Source organism: Rhodnius prolixus, unplaced genomic scaffold (genome assembly GCF_049639745.1).
Source record: "Rhodnius prolixus isolate KJV_2025 unplaced genomic scaffold, Rpr scaffold_1, whole genome shotgun sequence".
In the NCBI taxonomy this organism is placed as follows: Eukaryota; Metazoa; Arthropoda; class Insecta; order Hemiptera; family Reduviidae; genus Rhodnius; species Rhodnius prolixus.
The window spans coordinates 17767598-17775793 of NW_027411581.1; positions in this window are offsets into that span (position 1 = coordinate 17767598).

Here is an 8196-nt window from a genome sequence, read left to right on the forward strand (position 1 = left end):
TACTAATCTGGATGGTTATAAGATTATTTATTATTTTTTTGTTTTATTAAAATATACTTTCTACTTTTGAATCTAACATGTCCTCTTATTTTGCAAAGTACATGTTTTCATATGGAACTCATTTAGAGAGGGAAAGTACTGACTTTCCCTTTACTTTTAAAGTGTATTTAAAAAATTAATTATGATACTGGTAATATCTCCCAGCCAGGGCCGGATTTAGATGAAAAGAGGCCCTAGTCTATTCTACTTATGAGGCCCTTTCACCTCCCATTTTTCAAGTTTGTAAATTACATGAGAGATCACTACAGTGATGTATATCAATATGTAATATGAAACATGTTGTTATTGGTACTGTTTTTAGAATAGTGTAATTTTAATTTTGCTAACAATTTGAATGTAGGCCCCTCTTGATCTTGAGGCCCTAGGCTGAAGCCTAGTTAGCCTATAGGAAAATCCAGCCCTGCTCCCAGCAGCTGATGTTTAGCGCTGGTAGTTTAGTTGTCTTTCACATCTTTGTTATTTATTTATTTTTTATTAAATCATTATTTTTGTTAGACCTGCACAAAAAGTACAACAATTATTGCTTTTTGCCAATATTTAATTTAAAAATGATATTTACTACTTTATAATATTTAGATTCGTTAGGATTTGATAAAAGTGGAAGTTTTATATTACCCCTTTTATGTTTTTGATAAATAGAACAAGAAAATTAAGTAATTTTCGGTAAGAAGTTGCTGAGCTAGAAGTCTGAACTGCTTTGAGCACCCCAGTCTAATTGTTTTTAATGAGTTTCAGGAAGTTGCTTTTACAAACATGAACTTTTTTCTATTTTTCGTAAGTTTTAAAATCTTCTATCTCACGCTGTAAAAGTTCCTTCAATGATTTTTCTTGTATTGTGTATTGCATTTAATGCTTTTTTTCTCTATCAAAGGATCTTGAATCGTCAATATTATTAAATAAATATAAACACTTTCAGCAAATGTATTTTTTATTCATATAAATATTTTTACAATTTTTTTAAAACACAATGCTCAAAAGAAACCAAAGATATAGTCATTCTTAATTAATAAGTTAATTAAGATTTACATAAATTATGAAGTAAAAAAATAGGTTACATTTCTTTATATTACATCAACCCAATAGGGCGGTTATTTCTTGAGAATAATAATAATCTATCGACAAAGGTCGCTATCCAAACTAACATCCATGATTATTATTATTATTATTTCATCCGCGATTAAAATATTTCAAAAATTAATTGATTAGCTGATTTTTTTTACAAAATTATTTAGTAATTTCTTGTAATGGTTTTAATAGAAAACATAATAATGCCGAATGAATGAATGCATAGTCAACATAATGGTGACCCAAATAAATTGTTTTAATGCAATTTTCGTTACTAACACAATTCTTTCATCAGGGAATTTATTTATTTTTACTTTTTATTTTTCCAGCAAAATTTTGTTGATTAAATAAAGAAAAACAATACAAATAATGCTGAAAACTCAAGTTAAAATTCCAGTATTGTCTTCTTTTTCTAAAGATATTTATTTCCTGCTTAATAATAAATGTATCAGCTAATGTTAGAAAGGCTGTTGTTTTTTATGATGACGTTTAAAATAAATATTTTTGTAAAAAAATCTTTAATAAGCTCTTAATTACACTTCGGGTTTTTATTTATTATTAATACAAATATTTCTATAAAGCTAGGAAAACTAATCATTGACAGTAAAGTTTTGTCCTTATTTAATAACCAGTATTAAAAAAATATAAGAAAAATTTCAGGGATTTGGTGTGCGATGGTTCTAGGATAAAAAATAATAATAAAAATGAGGAAAAATCAAGTTACACTTTGTATCACACTTTTAATACCAACACGTAAATTATTTTTGATAATGAGCTGCATAGGTTTTTAGAGAGAAATCTTTGCTCAAAATCTATTCCGCAATCAGATGAGTACAGTCTATCACAGTGCTAATCCTATCACTAACCTGTACTTATCTGAAAATACCTTCTTTGGAAATTGAAATGGAAACTGAAATGAATGTGAAGAATTTCAAAGTTAAAATGTTAAAAATTAGCGTAAAATATTGAACTCTTTTCTCTTTCTGCTGATCACTTTCAGTAAAACTGCTTATGCAGAGTGGGGCAGTCTATGGAGTGTTTCAAAGTTTGTTGCACTGAAGAAAACTAATCTCAGACCGTCATCCCTCTATTTTGTTGGCCTTCCTGTTGAACTCCTGCTTCGAGTGTGTTGCTTCACACGAGACTCTTGGTAATCTGGTATCTTCAATACTGGTAAAGTGTGGCTAACCTCAGCCAGTACTTTTCAATACTGCTAGAAATTTCATTTTTCACACATTTTGGCACAATGATCACTAAAAAAGCGATTAGGACTAGAAATGTTCGTCCACAACATTCAACATTGATGTCTTAATCTGTTGACAAACAATATTTCTAAAGAAGCTGGATAAATTAAAAAAGTTTGAAGGTATTTGCCAGCAGGGAACGCCAGGAAAGACAAATACTCGTATGGAATATTTAGTGTACTTCACTGTTAACCCGGGTATGTTAGTAAAAGTGAGGCCCTGGGATGTAAACAACAAACTATACAAATGTAAATATTTATTTTCCTTTTTTAAAGAAGATTTAAAGAAAAAGGAAATTAATGACAACGTTGATTAAAAAAATTAAAAATTTCTACAGACATCCATTTTACTATTTATCAACATCTCGGCCGAGCATTTCACTGACTTCACTGCGCACTAGTTCATTTCAATTATCCTTGATGACTTATCAAATATGCGCATGAATAAGGTGCATGAATTTCAAAAGTTGAAACAGGAGTTAAAATAAAATAAACTAATTTAAAGGAACTACTATGCCTCTTACAGGCATAGGGAAATGGAAACAATACCAATTGAACTGAAATGCTGAGCAAAATCAGCCAAATAAGATTCGTGCTTTTTTATTTATTAATTTTTTAAAAAAAACTTTTTTCGGCAGGACCAGCTATAATTTTATCAACTTTGTTATTTGGGGAAATTTGGATATGGTGCTGGGCCATCAACTCTCCACCGAAACTCATTAGAAAACAAGGTTTCTAAAAAAAATGATATGAGTTTAAATCAACCAATAATGCATATAATTTTTTCTTCCGAAATGAAGTTTTTTAAAAAGAGTTGAATATTAATGCATTACAAATTAAAACTGTCCATAGGACACTTATATAAGGGTTGATTGTCAAAAAGGGCTCGAAAAGCGTAACCTAAGAAAACATACAACTTTGACAATTTTTTTTTCTCTTTTACGGCAAAAGATAAAATTCCCAAATTGTTTTAAAAATATAGTGCAAATCAACGTTTACAACAGCAATTTTTTTCTGCAACAACGTAGATCAAATATATATATATAATATTAAATTTTCTTAGGCCGAGTTGGTGAACTAAGTTAACAGATTAATTTAACTTCATGTATTGACAGCGTCCTCATGCAGCAATTTAAAGTTTCACAAGATAACCGGGTGCTTTAGAATTCTAACAAGGCTTCTCAATTGTGATCCCCAATCTTCCAATCTTCCTTGAAGCCAAGAAGAACAATCTTTTCTTTTTGGTCACTTCATTTCCTTTAGTTCTTAAGATTATATTCTTTTATTGTTTGCCTCTGTCTCGTTTTTTCTCTGGTATCACTTTTTCCTTTATTATTCTAAATACTTTAGGGTTCTGCTAAATCAAGTACTCGCAAGTACTCGTTACGAGTTTAACGTCTCTTCCAACTTTTACTTCTCGGTAAGTTTCCATTCTACGTTTCATATTCCTTTCAAGTTCTTCAAGTTAAGAGTACTTGCTTAGATTTAGTGAAACGTCATGAATAAAGAGACAAACAATTTTGATTAAATTATTATTTTCAATTATCAACGTCTTTTGGAAGTATCACGGCAGTCGAGAAAAATTGCCACAAATCAGCTGAGTCATCAAAACCAAACACCTATCAGCTCTTTTTAAGTCGAAGAAGAAATTCTTCATTGAATTTATTTGAAATCTTAATAAAAAAATATTGCGCTCTTGCAGCGGGTGATCATGAGCGCTTAACAATAACCTGCGGAATAGTCAAAGCAATTACCTGATTTACGCGAGTAGGCCGAGCACGGCGTTGGCATTTGAATAATTTTCCAGTCACAATGAGCGTTGTCACAATTACATTTGCTGTTGGAATGATCGTACCAACCATTGCATCCATTTAGTGGGCACTTACGATTACTGCAAAGAGTATGTTGGCAGCAATTTTTGCCGCAATCATTGAGGCAGCACATTCTACAGCTAGTACTGGGTGAGAAATTACCCGGAGACCAGTGATGTTTGTTTAAAAGATTGTTTTGACAATTTCTATAGCGATCATCGTCAATATATAAACAGTTTGGGCAACTTCGGCAAAATCTTTTCTTGCAAGAACAACAGTCTTGCTCCACACAATATAATTGCCCATCACTATCGGTAAAGTAATTGTCCGAATATTTGCATATTTTTGGTAAATCGTAATACCGGTTACAATCTGGATAGTTATCTTGATAATTATAGGAATTAGAAATGCAATCGGTACCGTCCCACCAAGAATCGGGTGTTTGCTTTCGGAAGCCAGTGTTAGCGTTGGAACACTTACAAGAATAAAAAGGACAATTGGAACAACAGCTATTTGGCTTATATTTATTTTTCATTATAAGGCGAGGTTGGTCTTCGGTGATGTAATCTTGCTGCCAGCTATTGGTAAAGGGGTATCTTTGAAAGCATGATGGTTGCTGATGGTTTCCTCTCAGGCATCCGCAATTTACATATTGACACGGATCCCCTTTCCCCTAAAAAAAAAAAAAAAAAAACTTAAGATTACTGCAGGCAAGTGAAATTGAAAATGGTGATATTTTTATTCTGTTTACAACTGAATACAGCATTGCAAGAGGTCATTTATGTACCTTGTATAAAAGTCATACATACAGGAAACCTTATGTTACCTATACATACAATACATTTCTAGCTCACTGTGGTTTTGATTTTTAGGACCGAAATATCTAAGTAGCGCAGAGTAAGGTCGGCTTTGTGATAAAGGGTCAGTTGTTAATTAGACCCTAACTTGGATTTTACTGGAGAAGTATGATGCATAACCATGTTGAAAAATGTTTAAATTACCATCTTGAGAAGAGAAATTATAAACAATATTTAACACGAAATTTAACTTTAAACATGTGCATAATTGACTATATAAATATTTTTTCGTCTATTTTCTCATATTAAAATCTAATTAAAAAAAACAACAAAAATACTTTCAAGAAAATCAACTCAAAAAAAAAAAAGAAAGCAGATGAGAAATTGTTCGATGGCTCACTATGCATTGACTTCCGAGGGTGGATTAGAAATTCAGATTAGTTTACTACTACTCTTTGGTAATCGTGGCTTACCAGCTTTCCCCTCAAAAACTCTTATAACTCAGAAATAAATTCAAGAAAAATATCTCAGATTAGTTCTTACGAATTTGATTGGTTCTTGAGCTGCACAGTCAGTATTAATGTGTAAGTTTAAAAGACTCGAACAATGTAAAGGATGTTATAAAATTGATTAACCGCTCTGTGAAAGTCACACACTCCTGAGAGGCACTTCTACTGGGAACTTGGAATCCCTGCGGATATTCCAATAACTCCAACGCTCAAATAATACTTTCTTTGCCATTTGGTGAATGTTTTGATTTAATGAAGAGCATGATTCGAAGAGGATCTTAGTACACGTTGAAATTTAGTACAGGCCACTTTTAGTGCGACCGTGGACATCTCCTTGTCACTCGGTTATAGATTTGGTTTCTTCTAAATCCAGTAAAAAATTTGAAATTTACCAAAACCTACAATTTGAAGATGATGGTTTGGGTTAAATTTAACATGGCAAATTAAATTATTCTGAACTAAAACATTAAATAAGAAACATTTTAAATCAGTAAATTTTTGTTTAATTTGGTTTTGTTTCTACGACGTCAACTATTTTTATTTATTTTTCTTAAATCAGTGATAACTAAAGTAGGAGAATGCTGCAGAAAAACAAAGGGTTCTTAGACAAAATTAGAAAACAAAGAAGTAGGTATCTAACATAGGAAGAAGAAAGAAAGGTTCTAAGCATTGTCTGGGTGTCAGGTATCCGGAAAATGGGGGCAATTAAAGAGTCGAATAAAGAGAAATAGCTAAAGAAAAAAAGGTAAAAAGAATGTATAACATTCTCACGGATAAGATCCGTTTATCTTTACGGAAAAAAGTGTAAAAGATTTTAGAAATCCATTTAAGAAGTAATGATAGGGAAAGAGGGAAAGTTATAAAATTGGGCTGGATTTTTGAGCTAAATAAAGAGATTTGTATACTTATATATTTATCTCTATTAAAGGTTAAGAAATGGATAATGAAATCGTATTGTTAGGGTTCTCCTTAGAGCCCAAAAAAATAAAGTGGAACTTTTTGGGAGCTTTCGTTTTTGATCGTAAGGTAACACATGGATCGTTTAGTTCAGTTTACACCCACAATTTTTAATTTTAACCCTTTGGGAAAAAAGAATACTTCCAGTGAAATATCGATATCTTAAATTTGACTTAAACCTAATAAGTATCACTAAGTTTTTTTTTAAATTAATAATTGTGTTCATTAAGCAAATTAGTAGTAATAAATTTAAAAATTTCCATCTGAAGAATACCTGAATGATGTGAAGAAATAAGATGCAACTTTCGACTATTAAACAGTAACATCTTGACGACATAGCTAAATAATGAAACCAAGAGAGTCTTCAAATAGCAGCTTGTTTTTATACAGGAATATAATAATGGATATTATTTAGATAAATATAACACGTATACTCACACAACCATCCCGTTTTTGGATAGCTTTTTTTTTTGGTTAATTTTGCCGATTTTTATATTCTCCATTTCCTTGACTTTTGTTTATACTATTTACTTTGAATTTACATTTACAAATCTTAATTAAGCACTTTTCTAAGGAGTAAAATTGACCTTTTCTTTGACAAATTAAAAGCCTTAACTGCAGAATTTTGTTTCTTAATTCTGAAGAATAAACTTCCGATGACGTTTTTGAAAATGAAAGAGCCCTCAGGAGTTCCAAAAAGATTATAAGAATGATTTCAAGTTTTTTTCTCATTTATCTTCAAAACGTTTTAAAATTAATTACTTTAATTTTTACACTAATTAAAGTGAATAAAATAAGTGAAAAAAGCAAAGTAATGCCATATTGACGACCGAACAGGCTTACACGTAGAGCCAGATAATGGTATGTGACTGTTTAGTGAAGCACTCATAGCTATGGGCTAGGAACCCATTATTCAATTTGGCTGTCGCTCAATTTGTGAACTTATATGCAACTCTCAAGAAACCAAATTATAGAAATGAGGGCTTTCAGTTAGAAAATATTTGACTCATTTTATTTGACGATTGACTAAATTATTACGAATGGATAACATACAAAAGACGTTGCACCGAATAATCAAGAGAAAGAGGATGATCATATGTATAAAGTAATCACTCACTGTGAGACTGACAGCTATTCTTCAGTGCTTAGCTGCAATCAATGAATTGCTTCCAATTAGAATTTTGCAAGACGTTACACAGTTTTAAAATTAAAGAAAACCAGGATTGGCACTTTATGAAAAGTTTTTTCACCAATGCTTAGACGGGCAGTGTAGGTTGGAGGCAAAGAAGCCAACAGTAAATTTAGAGACCAATATGTTTGTGATCCAACCTTTAAAACAAAATAAGAGCAAAAAACAAATCCAGTTAATAAATACATAAATAAAAATTAAATGGTATCAATATTTGTTTTAGTCTCAATACATCCTAAAGTATAGCAGATCCTTAATTGGCCATCTCATTTTATTACTGACAGGATTGTGTATCCAGAATTGCTCACACTCAGGAAGTTTAAATTTTCTATCCGCCGAGCCACATCAATCCATTTGTATTACACTAGATACGGTGAGTTTTGGATTGGAGGGGTCCAGTTGGCTGATTGTATTGCTCGTGTTTGAATAGGCTTTATTGGAGTGTACATTCTAGAAAAAGAAGAGACATTTAAAGAGAGTCACGGAGAGATTTGTAAGGGGATGTAACTACGTAAGGTATCCTTATCCTTTCTTAGCCTTATAGATCTGAAAAAGAGAATTCAGA